The 18,225-nt window shown below is 32.1% G+C and overlaps 1 protein-coding gene across 1 annotated transcript in view; it reads left to right on the forward strand.

Moving 5' to 3' along the window:
* LOC100162697 (limbic system-associated membrane protein-like) overlaps window positions 1–18,225 on the forward strand; it is a 590,312-nt gene that overhangs the window by 28,754 nt on the left and 543,333 nt on the right. The gene's annotated exons all lie outside the window — the stretch shown is intronic.

The following is an 18,225-nucleotide window of genomic DNA, read 5'->3' on the forward strand; positions in this document are numbered from 1 at the left end:
ACTTATTATGAATGAGGGCGTATATATCTGTTCGTTTAGCACTGTTACATATTAATTTACCTACCTACTCGAAAAAATATATTATAATATAACAGCGTTGTTCGGTGGAGGAATTCAAATTAATTTTATATTATAAGGGTACTGGTTAGTACACGCTACTGAAATGTTTCGTAAAAAATAAAATAATAATAATAATATGCGTAACACGCTAAACGTTACTGCCAAGTGCCGGGACAGTGGTATGCAACAATAATAATACTGAAAAAATTACTACTTACCTGGGGAACTAATGAAATACTTAAATATTTTCACGGCTTACTGAATAGTTGCAGGACTATAATAATAATAAAAATATTATAAAAACGAATCGATTATAACCAATAAAATATCTTAGGTTGAATGTTTTTTCCATTTTTTTAAAATTTGAACTAGGCATTTTTACGGAGGTACGTTGTAATATTATATTATAGTATAAATATTTTACAATTGAATCACTGTTTACAGAACGTTAATTAGACACCTTGAAAACAATGATTTCCCATTTTGAAACACACATAATTAACTTACACTTATATATAGCGTGGACGACTTGACTTCCGTTAAGACACTTGTGTAATATTAATACAGAAAATACTATAGCAGGTATGCTAGGTACTACCTATGTCTATAAAGTAATATACAGTATAATTTCGTGACGTCGAAAGTTTTATTTTTATTCTCGAGAACCAACTAATAAACATTATAATAACTAGGTCGTTGACGAGGCGAGTTAAATAATAAGCAGTTCCGCAGTCGCAAAAAAAGGTTTTTTTAAATTTTTTTCATAAAGTTTTAATCCGTTCGATCCCCAAAACGCTCTAAATGATAAAGTCACGGACCCGCAACCCTCAACCGACACGTAGACGTATCTTCCCGTAGCCTGCCCGAAAGAGATTATAATATTACAGCCGAAGTAATTTATCTAAGCGCGATAAGCCGCCACACGTGCAATTATAATACAGAAATAGGTTCAGGAAGTATGCAGGTACGCGTAGACGAAAAATACGAACACTATTATATAATCGTTGGTAACCGGGTACCTGGTTCAACACTCCTCGCGCCGCAAACATAATATAATATTAACACGGTCGTTTTCTCCAAACTCGTCGAAGTTTGTTCCGAACAATTGAATAGGAACGCGGGAAATTTCGCTAATATATATACGCACACGCGTGTATACACACGGAATCGCGTATATTATAATAATATATATCGTTTGGACTTTGGGGAGGTATTAGATGTAAGTTATGTGTAGGTCGTAGGTATAGGTACAATAGTGTGAACACGAGACCATCACCTCCCGCAGAGCGTACACGTTTGTGTGTATGTATGGCATATATATATATTATTATGGTATATGTATAGAGGTGCATATAGTATAAAAACGGTGGATGATATAAGTTTTTGTGTTAGGGTATAGAATTGCGGTCGGATTTCAAACTCGGTTAAAACCGTAGGTATACTGCAGTGTGTGTGTGTGTGGGTAATTGCGATCGCGGCGATGGCTTAGGCTTATGTCGGCCGTATACTAATAAAATTGTATGTAAGTACCTACGTCCACAGTAATGCGAACTCGTTTTTTTTAAGTATGCGAACGTGACGAATTCTCACGGAAACACGTCTTGTCGGCGTACCAACACCATTATTGGTTTTACAGTTGTTTGTGTGTGTGTGTGTTTTTTTTACTGTTTTAGCTATTTAGTTATTATTTTTTGTGTTTTTTTTTTTTACAATTCGGAAAACAATAATCCAATTATTAAATAATGGTCGTCGTTACATCGAAAACACCTATATATACCTAACTAAAGTAATCATTATTGTTAATACCTTATGAAACTGTTTAGGAACTAGGTGGACCGTGGACACGAAATATACCACATAATAATATGTTGATATTATACGTCTTGTAAACTTACTCGTATGATTTTCGGTCTAGAGTTTAAAACGCGTTTAGTCACCGTATACACAATCAGGAACTTTGATTTATAAAAGATTGTGTGTTGTAAAATAGAACTAAATATCGAAAAATTCGATTTCGCAAAGTTGCATCTATGAGCGTTTAAAGTTTTAACTTCGGTAAAACGTATTCATTTTACTAACGCTACTACGATGTCAACAATACTCACAGCACATAATATAAAAATATAAAAAATTACGTGTGGTTTTGCGTTTTCTAAATAATAATTATGACGGTTCAATACGATATAATAGCAGCGTGTAGTGTGGTATAACTTTATTATTGTATTATTTTAACTAACGTGCGTACCTACCTACCTATAATATCTAAATCTAAATCATGCAAAAGTCTTGATAAAAATTGTTTTTTTACGAGCACTTAAAATTTCAAAACGCTTTATACACGTCTTACACGTTCGGTAACACGAGCTCCGAATGCGATGATTTATCACTGCCTTCGGATTTAATGACGCCCGCGCCACTGCCACGGTCCACCCACTTTACCTTTTCACCCACCGCGACGTTCCCCGGCACCTCCCCTCATCGGCCGGCTTACAATTTCATTATTACTACCGGCTATTAACCACGATGACGAGTAGGCAGGCATGCAGACAGGTAGGGTGGGTAGGTAGGACCCAACACCGTGGCACGTCATCGTCGGTGTTACAATAAACGGCGGTGAACTTTCGCATACCGTCGGGTTTGCCTGTAAAATACCTATGTAAAGGTACCTATACAACTCGAGTCGATCAAAAGACGTTTTCGGAAAGCGCTTCGATACCGCAGCTAAACACAATAATTCGCACCTATTTTATCACACACGATTATTGCACCTAAATATTGAACGACAGACGGAACGAAACGGCTGGCACTCATCATGTAGCGGCTATTTTCTAAACAGTATTTACGCTTTTATTTACAATATTATTATTCATTTTCCGCGTTATGTATATTATAATTCAAAATAGGTAGGTATTCGGATACACGGGCTTAAGCGGCACTCGGTCAAAAGGCGGTGGCGTGTGAAAATGGCTCTCTCTTGCGATATAATAATAGTAATAAAAATAATAATAATATAATAAAATGAAGTTCCCGTCAGGCGCCGACACGCACCCTGCCTGAACTATATACATGTATAAGCCGTTTCATTTTCGCAACGTTCTCGTCTGAATGCTGTAAAATCTTAGGACATAACGTTGTGATAATAATAATTATACATTACGTTTACAGACTGCATGAGGCTATAATATCTTTCCCAGACGCCGACTTTATACGACCTGCTATGTTATAAAATTCTCTATATCATATTATAGCAATATTATAATTTAGGGTTTAAGATTTACATCCAATATAACATTTTGGAATGTGCACTTAGTTTTGTTAAAATATGTAAAAATATGCAATAAAAATAAGATAAAATGTTAAAATATACATAATTATAGTGAGAATTCACAATAATTTTCAAACTGTCATTAAGTGAACGCGAAACGCAGTATTAAAATAAATCTTGTGTAAAAAACAAAATTATTTTTATGTAAGTTAAGCCATTTTTGTTTGTCTAAAGAAATCGATATCATTTTTAATAGATTTTGAATTTTTTCTACAAGGACAAAATCCCTGATTTTTTAGAATTAATTTCATTTAAATATACCCAAAAACATACATTCATCGTGTTTATAGATAGACATAGATTTGGAAAAAATAAAATAATACGAGGTGATTTGTGGACATAACCATTACCAAATATTTCGTATAACTGGACGCTGGAAACCACACCCTCGCACGACACGACATACGACTTAACTGTAAATCCGGCTATAATTATTATATATTGAGATGATTGCCGTCCTGCACAAGAACATCGACATCTATATTATAATATCCCTTTATTGTTAAGCTGTAGCGCCATTTGGAATTGTGAAGAGCATCGCCGTACAAACTGACGACAAATAATACCTTTAACCAGGGATCGAAACCGGTTTAACCGGTTTTCCGAAAAACCAGTTAAAATCGCGGTTTTCAAATTTCTAAACACCGGAACTAGAACCGGAACCAAAAGCTTTAAAACACCGGTTAAAAAACCGTAACCGAAACCTAAGACTTTAAAAAAACCGTTTTCAAAACCCAAGCCGAAACCATCGAATTGAAAAACCGTTCTTGTACCGTTCTTGAAAAACCGATTAAAATTTGAAACTAATGTCGGTTTCTTTGAATTTTATTAAGTCAATTATACTATTTGTAATTCTAGTATTTTTATACGAAGAAATTATTATGTTCAGATTTATTGATAAAAATCCCGCCATGCAATTACTGAGTATTACGAAATATTAATATATATATTATTATTATTTATTACTAAACTTATTATTCAAAATTGCAAAATATACAAATAATATAGTGTGATGTTATTGTAATATACAATTAAATATTAATGTAATCGAATAATGATCTCAACCATAATATGACAACATTGAACATAATATTATGTCGAATGCAAAAGTAGGCACGAGGCACCTAAACTAGGTACGAAATATTCAAGTTAATAACATGAAATTAGTTCTGCTGAACATAAATTTGTTACATCGTATATTGTACACTAATTATACAAAGTATCCATATTTCAGGGCTTTAGACTCGGCCCTTACAATAGTTAATAGATAATAAAAAATCGAGTCTACAGTAATTAGATAGGAAAATAAAATGGAAATTTTCAAAAACCGTTCTTTAAACCGTTAAAATATTTGAACAACCTTTTTTGAAACCGAAACCAAAACCAAAACATTTTAAAAACCGATCTTAAAACCTAAACCAAAACCAGACAATTTAGAAAACCGTAACCGTTAAAATTTGAAACGGTTTCGATCCCTGCCTTTAACACATACTATAACTTTTAGGTTTTAAACTCCCAATAATATTCTATCATATTATTAAATTGTCAAAAACCAAAAAAAAAAAACTGTCCAAATGTTATGATAATCATGACACACGTTATAATATTAAATTGTTATATTATCCAACCTGCAGTGTTTTTGAAAAACCACTATAGTTTATTATAAACAATGTACATATATATAATATTTTTAAATATTGCTAAATAATTTCGATAAATATTCTTTTAGCGAATTTTTCATTATACTAAAGGATTATGTATTAGATATTCATGGCGTTAAAAGCTTACAATATTTGGCCGTAGAAACGAATAGGTAGTGTTTTCAGTTAGCATGTTATAAAATAATAATAATTGTGTTCAGCTAGGTATATAATAATATTATTATAAAATGCCGGAAAAAAGGTGAGCTTGACACCAATAGAAAACTCTATAATAACAGATATTAACCCTGTTAACCATTATTTGAAATGAAAACATACTTGGGTTAAAAACGTCAACTTTAAAATTACATCCAGTTTTCATGTTACTATTATTATTATTGTTACTATTACTATTACTATTATTTTTATTATAACCATTATTACGATTATTAATTTATTAATGTTATTGTTGTTGTTGTTGTTGTAACTATATTATAATATATATTACTGTAAAAACGTATAATATTATGAATATTAGATTAAAATAGGTGCCGAAATAACATTGTTCGTGACGACGTAGTAGGTACGTTATATCGTGACTTCCAGTTTACTTCATTTCGTAATTGAAATGTTAGTTTATCATTGCAGTGAATCGAAATGTGCCTAGGTATATTATGTATATTGGAAATCAGTTAAGTTTAAGGTCAAAGTGCGGTGGTACGTTTGTGAGAAAGTTGGTCAAAGTTTCATAGTCGAATACGATATATTTTATGTAGTGTCTAAACAATTACAGACTATTAAGTTTCAAAACTTCGCCGCTGAAAGATGCAGTTTTCTCTCTAAAGGGCATTCGGTTTTGATCACTGATTATAATTTTTTGACAATATCATTGTGTTATAACATAAAACACACCTATAATCCGACATCAGTGCAATTGTATTAATCACAAAATAATGTAATTAAATATTATCGATGGTACATTATCGTATTAAATCATATGTTGATTTCACTAGGAGCTAGTGTAATGGTTTATTCTAAGAAAAAAAAAAATATAAGAAAAACGTAAACTCCGCAGATGTATATTGTAGCTAGTACACATATTCTTGTATACTGCATTTATAACGAATTAAAATTTTTCCTCACATTGTTCTAAATTCCTTTTGTTTACTTTTTTAGATTATTTCGGACTAATATTTCAGTCTATTTTAGTCTACGTTCGGTGTGGGTTCTTAATGAAATATGAATATATACGTATCGCGTCATTTGCGGTCGACTTACCACCATGAATTATTATTATTATAATAATAATATATATGGTCTCCACAGGCTCTCTGAAATATATTATTTTAATAACAATGAAACGCTGAGTACGTTTAGACAGACGTCTTATTTTTTTTTATATTTGATGAGGTTGCGATATTATACTGTTTAGCTATAATAGCAATCAAATTACTATTACCTATTATAGTAATAGTCCATAATTAACAAATATGTTATAAATGTTTAACAGCATTTTAAATTGTGGTGAAAATTTTAAAATACACTTGGTCACTCCCTCTCCCTTGATAACATTTTTAGCTACGACCTGACTATAGTACTTTGTAAAATTTAGGTAAGTATCTAGTACTCTCGACTAGGACTCGAATCATGCGTGTTGTAGTGGTTGTACATTCTCGGCGTTTCGACGAATCCTGATTCGTCATTTGACAAAATGTCAAACACGCTCCCGAAAATCGGAATCTTTTTTGAAGAGGACGGTAGATTCATAATTTCATTTTCATTTTCTTTTCTTTTTTTTTTTAAATAAAAAATTACAATATTGTTCACAAGACTGCGGCAAAGGTCCATGCACCACACACCTATAGATATTCTGCATACACACGTAATGTTATGTCATTATGATTATTACATGTTTGTGTGGAGACGAGACTCGGCGCTGGCATATTATGGCGACGATATAACAAAGCGATTCTTAGATTTCTGGTGTTCTATCGGCGACGACAATATCAGCTAATATTCGAATGCCGGCGATGTGTCGGCCGCCTTCCATATAATATAGTAGCTATAACAATAATGATAATAATATATGAATAAATAGGTTACCTACAAACGTATAGCGGTCGCGTACACGAGAAAATAGGAAATAAATGCATTCGCGGTCCATTAAACCCGCGGCGAGACGAGTGCATGAAAGTTTTTCGAATGAATTTATACCGACCTGAATTATTATTCTTCGACGAGGGCTATTGTAACGACGACGACGACGACGACGTATTATATGTACGTGGATAGATGCATTAAAGCAGTGCACTGATTTGCATCACAATAGAAACAAATTTCGCGTGCGGACGTACAACGACTATATTATAATATATATAATATATATATATATACGTCCGCGTGTGTGCCGCCCACCGTAATATATAATATTAAACATATAATAATATATTGTCTACAATAAAAATATACGTTTTATTTGGATTCTGATTACCGGGACAAGGTAAAAAAATACACAGAAATGATTATTGTAAATTATTTATTCAGCGACGATATCCATATAGACATTTAAAAACGTAATATTATAATACACCTACTTAGATAACAATGATTACAAATATATATTGTGTGTATTGCTATAAGGTATAAGACTATCATCTACATATTATGATACTTGGTAAAATCCACAAGTTGGATAAAATGACGAAAAATCAAAATATAAAACCCTGACAGCTGGCGTTCACAAAAATTAAAAGTTACCAAGAAAAATAGAAACAATTAATAATACAAATAATAAAGATATAAAAATACAATGACGGTCTAGTGTCGTGAGTATTATACAATACGTATTGTCTTGGCACCATTTTTTGTTCTACAGATATACATTATTCTATGTGTTGTATATTATATAAATTTGGAGACATCGTACAAAAATAAAATTAATTTAACTTATGGAATGATATTATGAAAAAAGTACCGCCGATAATCACAATGTATAATATAAGCAATCGTTCTTACCATGTGTGTGTATCGTGTGGTATTTGATTATCAGAAAGACATTATCTAACGGAATGCACAGGAGTCGTAGAGGTAAGGATACGAAATTTAATATTCAGACTCGCTTATTTAAATCAATCTGACACGAAAGTCCAATAGATGATCTGTTCTATTCTTCGAAGCCCCCGGACACGACAATCGATCATTATCATATTATTTCTAGTACCTATCTTAAAAGTTATATTCTTATATAAATGAAATAACTTCAAATTCGATGTATGGCAATGCCCCAGTAATACCTACGTTGCTGAAACTCGAGTAAGAATAATAAGAATGAAAAATAATACTTAATCAATGCGGTCGATGGGTGGTGTGTAAAGATTGTTCGCCGACATTTTAAATTAATAATGCCCAAAGCTCTTTCCGGGATTATGGCCATACACCAAGCTACAGGCAGATTTCCGCATTTCCCAGTAGTGTTTAAAGGAAACCGAGGAAAACCACAGCCGAGAGATATTATTGAAAACAACAGAGTGGTATCAGGTCCCCGAACACGTCACGATGTAGGTCACGATCGAGTTCAATACCTAGGTACTAATATCGTTCGGACCTACTATATGAACGCGTGTGAGCTGTGGGATTTTTTTTTAATTAGAATAGGTTGGTTCTAATGCGTAGAATTGCGTGTCGGACGCGCTGTCCGAGCAATACTCAACATTGACATTGAAAACCAGCGTACGACGATAGAGGAAATTAAATAAATTATATTATGCTTCTGTCATTCGTGACTCCACCGAACTCGCGATTAGAACGGTTCAGCGAAATCATGAGTGTTAGAATCGCTAAAATGTTTATGTGGTAAAAATCGTCCTTAGTTCAATGACAGCGATCGTCTATAGGTTAGGTACCTATATATAGAGTACCCGCGCAATCCCGGTTTAATGGCCTATTCTCGGCATCATAGGTACTGTATTCCCTCGAATGTCATTACAAACGGTTTATACCCGACGACCGTACCGACCGTACGTATGGTAATACTCCTATGTATATTATTATTCCTTAGTGACCCGAAACGTATATTTTTCCGAGTTCACCCATACGGGACGGGGTAATCGAATTGAAAAATCACGGGAGTTTGGCGCCACTGACACTATTTATATATATTTTTTATAAACGTATATACGTATGATCAACGATGGATAATGTGCTCTGCGTAGTGCATAATATCTATATGTGCGTACTCGTTTACTGCGTAACGGTTGGCGGAAAGCAGGCTGGTGCCGAGACGGTATATTTAATATTATATAATATGCATTTTTTTGTGGTGTTATTATTATTATTATTACTAGTCGGTGTCGTTGGTGGCGAAGACGACGACGACAATGTTTAAACGACGGCCCCGGGGAAATTGAAAATAAATAAAATCAACCTGCAGTGAACGCAGAACGGCTGCAACCACCACAGCCATGACCACCCCTAACCGGATGTTGAACGCCCTCCACGTCCTTAGACTTACCTCCTCCTCCGAACAACAACTAACCTCGGGGAAGTGCGATAGGGTTGAGTACAGGTACGACAGCGAAATCGAGAAAATTCTACGTGGAGTACCGCACTACACTCGATTACATCGTCATCGTCGTCTATTAAGTCATCGCGTTCCAATTTGTTCATATGCAGCTACGGACTGCACGGGGCTTGGGGTTGTTGTCGGAGAGAGGTGGAAGGCGCCCACAAACTGTTCCGAATGACGAGACGGTGCGCGTTATACGATTTTCTCCATCTCACGTGCATAATATAATATGGCCAATAACTTGTCCTAGCCAACTGCCAAGCTCCGAACCCGCATCTAAACACCCCTGTGGACGAGGGAAGTCTGCACGGAAACCAACGAGGGGTGGATGAGAGAGATTTGCATCGAAACCGACGAGAGGCCGTTGGCGGATGGCAGATGGATCGAAGACCATCATAATAACTTGCAAAATATTCTAAATTATGAATAAAATTATATATTTTATTTCCAAACGACCGATAAAAAACGATAGATTTATATTTGTACAATCGTGCGCATGACGATAGCTTAATCTATCACATCGCAATACGTGCGCCCTAGTCTTGAGCACAATGAATAGTTATAATGTATAAATGTATACTATTCGAAATATTTTCCGGCTGCAGGGTTGTATTTTATTGTCAGTGGGAACAATACATAATATCAGCTGCACATAATGCATAAGACATTCTTTCGCGAAGAGTTTCCTGCAATATTTTCTGCGGGACAAGAACACACTCTTATTCCGACTATTTTCACACGGATGTACGCGATATCTGCAGGCGCAGTGTATTCGAAAAGCGGAGAGCGTGATCGAGTTTGAGCAGCTACGGTATTAGCTCGTGAACTTTGGTCGACACTCAATAAACTTCACATTCTTGAACGCACACGAGATTATGTGGCGTCAATAGTACCTAAGTATATAATACACTGCACTATAACATTATTATCATTTACCGTGTATATATATATATACTTATACCGTCAAACGATTGATATTTCATATCTCAACTGTTAGAGGAGCATATCAGAGTGACGATCAATCAATCCGCAAAATACGTTTCAACGCGGTAAATGCCATCGCGACACAGTGAAGAATATTATGTCTTTTGATCGACAACCATTGACGGAGCGTGGCACATGTTTTGACGACACTCGATGAATAAAAAATAAAGAGCAAGGTGTGATTATAATATATAGATAATCGTCGAACAAGTATTACAACTGCTCGGGGTTATGTACTTAACTACCGCCGCGGGAAGACAATCCTGCAGGTTACAACGTAGAGATATTATTATTATTATTATTCGGATATCTGGTCGTTGTGAACTGACTGAAACCGATTAGGGTGTAAAATTAATATTACGGTTTCGTAAAAAAATATTGTTTCCGGAATAATATTTGAAAGTAAACGTAGAGTCACCTTACATAATAAATTATATTCGAAAATCCATTATTGTTAAAGTAATCATAAAACGCATTCTCGCATTCGACCCCGGCGTCACAAATACGATATAATTTTGCGTAGACCCGGTGAAGTTTTTGCTGAAAGTTTAACAGCCACCGACTTCCACAGGCGTTTTGTTCATTGTCTTACTTTGAAACAAAATACGATGGATGGTTAAAACGCAAAAGTTTTTGAAATTAATTTTTTCCAAACAAAGGCACACAATAATAATTGTACTTAACTAATTGAATTAATATTTCGCAGTGAAAACAGCTAGAAGTGTATTTTAAAATAATTATCGAATACTTATATAATAATTTTATAACGTCATTGTTATATTGTACTGTATTAAGTAACCAAACATTGTTCTGAAAATGATTACGGAAAAAAGTTGCTACTCATCGGAACAGCGCGGTAAACGCATTCACGATTCAATTCTTCTGCACAAAATCGTTACAATATTATATTGAACGGTGTTTAGTATAATCTCTGATAATAATACGCAGTTATAGCCGATTAAATAAAATATTTTTATATTATTACATTAATATTATAATAATAATTACTAATTTAACATCAGCTGCGCACGCAAGTGACGGCGGCAATGAACGCCGACTTGAAATATTATTTTTGAAGACTAAACGTAGAGGTTAGTTAAATACATTATTATTATTATTTTCTCTCGAAACACTTTGCCGCCGTGCGTCGGTAAATGAACGATTATTTTCGAATGTTAAACAGCGGTATTTTAAATATTAGTTTTATCCCGCTGCAGCCGTATAATAATAATAATAGTATACAAAGTATACTTTCCAGCAGTATTTCACCTTAAATAGGTAATATTATTTACTCCGCAAATAACTTGAATAAATGTCGTTCAGTTTGATTGGAAATTTATATATTTTGAGAACCGAATCGATACGCATTTATCACATTCAAATATTTGAATAGTTAATACACCAAATTCGTCATGTATATATACCCACTATGATATGAATAAATGGTTTTAGTTTATGTCGTCGGGAGTTTATTACGAGTTAATTCGATTTCCGTGTCGACGCGAATTTCAGTGCTTATAAGAAACTATAGTACCTATATAATATACCTAGATATATATATATTATAATATTATAAAAGTAAAGATAAACATAATATAATATAAAAAAACCATTATATTCCGTCTATTACAACATATTTTTATCACATTCAATTATTCGACGGCATTTTTCGTTTTTATTTTGCTTTTTAATTGATCGAATTAATTATTATTATCTGTTCGTATTTTTTTTTTCAACGTTTAAATTTAATTTTCTCCCGGATTTCAACGATCCGTATTAATTCGGTTATGTCTTACATAATAATATTATGCCAGGCAGGGAACACACTTTTTTTTGGATTTGTTTTTCGTTTTCCGTTCGTATCTGTAAAATACGTATGCGTATTAAAATTTAAAAAAAAAGACATAATAATATATAGATACCAGTTTTCCTTCGCAAATTAGTTGAGGAAGAAGTATTATTATACATAATATAATACAACATAAAGTATACTCCGGTTTTTACCACTACACTGTATTAAGTACCGTAGTAAAACCTCATAAATAATTTCGCTTAAATATATTATCGTTATGACAGCTTATTAAATTTGTCTCAGAATAAAATATAATTTTGTATACATTATTTACATATAAGACGGATCTCTTGCGCAGTTAAAAATATTGTAATACTTAACATTAATTGTGGCGTTTCGTTAAAAACTTCTTGAACGCTATTCTTGTTGAAAATTGTGGTTTGTAATGCATTACTGATTGGTAGAATCAAAGGAATATAATATCATACCTGATATTTTCAAGAACGGTTTATTTTATTTTGTAGTGATTTTTTGTGACGATTTCTTACATTTTCGTAACGATATAGTCAGAGGAAGGTAGATAACAAATTCCATCATGAACGAAATTAATAAATATAAATAACGCACGTTTAACGATATTTCGTTACAACATTTTTTTTTTTTAATCAAAATACTAAAACTTAAAAGCTTTGTCCAGTGAATTTTTACTAATAACTTTTCATTTTACTTACAACATTTACCCGATAAAATATAATACGTTTTTGTTATAAAAAGGTAGGTATATAAAGTGCGTTGCATTATTAGTCCCGTAACATGTAACATCAAAGGCGGTAAAAAAAAAAAAAAGAAAGAACATAGGTACTGCTATTATTTATACGTATTGTAGGTAGGTACTATATAAATATATATATATTATATTAAAAAAAAAAAATGTTACCATGCCGCTAATAAGATGTCATAATTTCAGTACATGAGACCATTTTCGAGTATATTGCCCGTTGAATGTTATATCGAATGCATACCGCTTGTTGAATAACTATAACTATAACTATACTATACCTAGTATCTACACTATAACTAGTTTTTTTTTTTTTAATGAAATGCAAAAATAAACATTTGCCCAAGCTGCCGTCATAATCAGTACTTTAGTTTTATTTGTTTTAAACGTTCCTACGTCAGAGAGTGAAATCGGGTAGTTGGGTACGTCAATTATAAATATCATAAAATAGTTTTTGAAATATAGGTCAAAAGTGAAAAATAAAATAAAACTTAATTTAGTTCGACGCTTAGGTATACATTATAATAATAAAGTTATATGTTGCCGATGTTAAACCTCATCTATATTGTTGTGTACTTGTTCCTCGTAGTAAAGGTGATTACTGTTTATAATATATTTTTCGGTCGCAATTCGAACCTTTTATTTTCCCGACTATATAATATACATTAGATAAATTGAGTGTAAAGAATATAAAATTATATTATTATAGTATGTAACCGATTTGAGTCGATCCTCCATACATAATTCATTAAGTCCGTGCGCCGGTTTCGATATATTATTATAATATAACGACATTTTAATGACATTATATATAATACGCTGCCAGCGAAAAGAAATACATTTTTAATCAGTCTCAGCTGTAGACAACGCAAATTTCCCGTTGCGGGTATTATACCTACCGTATATCTATGGTATTATTAACGTACGCATATCGAGGACCTAACCTAACCTAACCGTTACCTATAATCATATACCGGTTGCTAGTTATCATTTGTCGTGGTACTGTTTCATCATACAGTAAGTTGTGAAATCATATAGGACATATTTTGCACGAAATATGCATTTGAATAATGCACGATTTTTCTAACTTGTTTTTTTAGCATTATTTAAAATAAAATGAAAATTCGGGCTTTGTTCCGACCAGACAAAAGTTCTCATCTTTTAGATAAAAAATATATATATATATTAAAATTCTACATGTTAATGAGAAGAGTTTTTCCTATGAACTGTGAAGTCATTATTTTTGTTGATATAATACACTGTATCGACCTCCTCCCTGACTAGTTATCGATACCTAAGTAGATTAGTGGAAAAGTATTATGATTAGTGTAGCAACTAAAATATAAAATATAATTTTCAAATTTGAAATTTGATGGAATTATAGAAAATTGTAAAAATTGGTATGACGCCCTTAGCCTAGATTAGCTATTATTATTCTATTTATGTTTTTAGATCTAAAACGGGAAAATAACAACATGTGGTACGACAGTTTGGTGTATATTTCGTGATAAATTTAATTTTGTAAATATATTTCTTTTCAAACGATTAAACTATTTATTAAGATAATAGTTATAAAGTTAACAATTATAGTTTACAAAATATTTGTTTTATTCGCGTGATTACCCCAAAATGATTTATTGTCGCTCTGCGCAAACACCACCGGCCTAACACCGGCAAATTATCGATGTGACGTCAAAATACCTGTGGTCTGGGTGCCTGTAGTGATCCGACAAGAGAATATTCTCGAGAATATTCTTTTGCAAATTATTACCGGGTAATTTTCTTTTTTTAAATTTTATATTGTCACTGTGAATAGTGATGTGATTATATTTGAAGGTTATTAACACTGGTATCAATCGTGAACTCGTGGTAGAACTGATCAAATATAGTCGTACAGACCATAGATAATAGAAGAATGATAGCGTAATTTACTTCAATAATCTTATCTCATTAATTTAATAATTATTAAAAAACATTGCACAAGTTATTTTTACATTTTTTTTTTTGGTTTACTATAAAAATGTATTGAATTAAGTATCATTCTAGTTATCTATTGACTATAGTATAGTAGCATGTATAAAATACATTAATAATAGTTTATTTTACATTTATAATAATTTTATACTTATACTAATCCTACATAATTATTATAGTTGTCACTTGTTAACTATACCAAGAATTATAAATTATCAATTATAATACCTACTTCATTCATACTATACAAAACATATAGATAATTATTTAAATAATGTTTATGATGTGGATTTCTTTGGGTTCAATCTATGAATTATTGAAGAAAAAGAAAATTACCAAATATTCTCTAGCTTAGAGAATATTCTCTCAAAAGATAATTACGGTAATTTTACATCACTAGGTGCCTGGGTCAAATCGTCCGCTGACCAAACAGCCAAAATATTTAATTATGATATACTCTCTTCCCTTGTATAGGCGCACACACTGATTGCTTGTGAAGTATCAAAAATCGCCTGTTTTCAATCGAGCAGGCGCAACCGCTCAATCGTTGAGGTCGTTCAGTTACGATTAATTAAGTTTACTTTACATAATATATTGGGACACGATGATTTAATAAACCGAGTTCTTTGTGACGACGGTGACGGCGAAGAGGACTGCAATATATGATAAAATAAATCACTACTCGGAACAATAACAACTACGACACAATATTATAATATATATTTTATTCGGTGAATAAAAAACGACTCTGAAATAATATACGACAACCGTGGTGGGCGGGAATCCGGGGAGACGGTTTGACGTGTAGACGATAGTAAAAAATATAACATCAGCGCCACCGCATATTGAACGCGAAACGATTTAAAAAGAATTTACCATTTAGAATTTCGGTGTGCATATAATAATATGTGACCTTGAAATTGTACGCAAAAAAAACCTAACCAATGTGTCTGCAGCACCTAACACGAAAATTATGTAACATGATATCATATATTTTGCCACGGAAACGCGTGCACCAACGGTGGCCGGAAGCTCCGAAAAAAAGGTAGAAAAACTGGCCGAAGTTCATTTTTCACCTGTAAGCGTCGAGATGTAGGTTGATATTATACTAATTTTTGGTTTTCTATTTTTCCGTTTTTTTCTAATATAGTGCTCAAGTAATACGTAATATTAAGTTGTGCGGTCACTCTATAGAAATGTTTATGCTTACACTTTTCATATCATGGTCATAGTTTATGAATTTAATATTATATTTAAGTGTTTCTGAACAAGTATTTATTGCACCCCTCTAATTTTCCATGCCACTCAACATTTTACCCGCATAATGATAATATATTTTAATATTCATTTTTAATTACCTATAGTTATTTGGCGTTTTCCGCATTACCTAAGAACTTCATTAAAATAAGTTGTACCGTATTGCCCGTATGACACTTATACATAGGTCGTACAACTTAACTATTTAAATAATGCCAAATATGGGAAAAATTAATTTTGGCGAATAAGTGCATATTATAATAGTTACATTGAAATTTGGACTGAAAATTACATAAAACAACATAATAGTATTATAAATTAAGATTATTGTGTAATCTAAGAAAACAAAGTTTAATAGAGAAAATTACACATAAAACACATTAAACACCTATATAACGCTGGTTTAATTAATTTCATTTTAATAATCCGTAAAAACGATTAAAATTAAAAAACGTATTTTTACTGCTTATTAATAAAAATATACAAATACAAATAATAAACACGAACCTTACTTCTAACAACATTTAGATCATAATATGGATATTATTGATTTATCGCCAGTCCTTAGTTAGTGTTGTAAATAATTTTATTTATAGGTAAAAAATGAACAAAAATTCGTATTTTTATATTTTACATAATATATTGTATTGCATTGATAGGTACCTATATATTATTATTTATTAAAAAATTCAATATTTATACAATATTAAGCAATAATTAGGGACGTTGTGTGCTTACAAACTGCATGTATAGTATGTTGTATTATCTTTTATACAACTGAATTTATAAAAGTGTCTTACAGTCCTCAACACAATACATAGTTATAATCTCTTTCAAATCTTTTATAATTTTACACTCAAATGGTGAGTGGCGACCGCTGACCATGAAACATTATAAACAATTATACTTCATTTTCTCAAGTGTTACAGCAAGTTTTACACAATTTATTTTCGTTTAAAAAACGTCATCGTATCAAAATGTACCAGTTACACAGTAAGTCATTCAATGCAGCTCTCCAGAAATCCTGTGCTATGCTATTTCCATTTTGGTAACTATAACTATGAGTAGTCAACTATTTAAGTCTATGGAATCTCTGGGGTTCCGCTAATTATCTTTATCGCCTCGACAAGCTTTCCACATAACGTTTTTAGTATTGAAACTATAAACAATTAAAACTGTCACACCGCTAATAATAAATAAACGCCAACCACATATTTTATTCAAAATCACACAAACACTGTTGCTGGCCACTTATTCTGCCGATTAGGACCAAATTCTCTAAAATGTTCGTCCTTTCGTGAAGAATCAAAATGCTTGATCAACCCATTAATTTTGCGTCTTACCATTGTCAGCAATAAACACTATTCATTTCCAACAATGGTAAAATATAAATATCAATAAACACCTCTTAAACATTTAAAAATATTGTACTTTAAAAAGAAAATCTCATCCAATCAATCTAAAGTAGTGTCACTGCAGGACGTCTCCTTCCATCGCGTCATCCAGTCATTGTAATTCTCAGAAATAGATTTACTGATGTTTTTTTTTTTTTATTACAGACTGTTATTTTTTTATTTACTTATTTAAAAAATATATAAAAAAATCTTATTTCCCTTGGCTTAAAATTGAACATTGCTTTTATTGTTTATAGAAATATTAACAAGACCTCTTAAAATTACTTACTCTACTAAATGTAGGCGCCTTTAACAATTATTTCTCCTTTATACAATGCGCAATGTTATTTTTTTTATTTTGCTAATTATTCTTTGGTAGGGATAATGTTTTTAATATTGAAATATCAATTAATGTCTTAATTATTATGTTTATTAGCGTGTAGTATTTTCCCTGAGT

This window comes from Acyrthosiphon pisum, chromosome X (genome assembly GCF_005508785.2).
Source record: "Acyrthosiphon pisum isolate AL4f chromosome X, pea_aphid_22Mar2018_4r6ur, whole genome shotgun sequence".
NCBI lineage: Eukaryota > Metazoa > Arthropoda > Insecta > Hemiptera > Aphididae > Acyrthosiphon > Acyrthosiphon pisum.